Source organism: Penaeus monodon, chromosome 15 (assembly GCF_015228065.2).
Source record: "Penaeus monodon isolate SGIC_2016 chromosome 15, NSTDA_Pmon_1, whole genome shotgun sequence".
NCBI lineage: Eukaryota > Metazoa > Arthropoda > Malacostraca > Decapoda > Penaeidae > Penaeus > Penaeus monodon.
In genome coordinates, this window is record NC_051400.1 from 9,869,783 (window position 1) to 9,870,181 (window position 399).

Below are 399 nucleotides of genomic sequence, written 5' to 3' on the forward strand. Positions count from 1 at the left end.
TGATGTGGGGGGAAGTTGGTCGAGAAGTGGGGAATGGGTAGGGTGGGTGACGTGGGTGAAGAGTTGGGAATTTAGGTAAAGGGGGCGAGTGCAGTAGGTAAAGAGGGTGGCGAAGTGGGTAGGTGGGTTGCAGCCTCTGCGGCTGGAGTTCGTCTCCCTCCACGCTGTCTCCACCAGCCGCGTCACGTCGCCAACACCGCCCACAGGTCACGTTTAGTGTAGCCATTGGACAGATTTCGTGCTTACCGACCTGTGAGGGTTTTGGACAAGTAACTTCGTGTGCCCCAGTGTGACCGCTGCGTAGAGTGACCACTGCGGAGTGTGACCGCTGCGTAGAGTGACCGCTGCGTAGTGTGACCGCTGCTCCAGCTTTCGCTCTCCTCGAATTGTGTTTTTGAG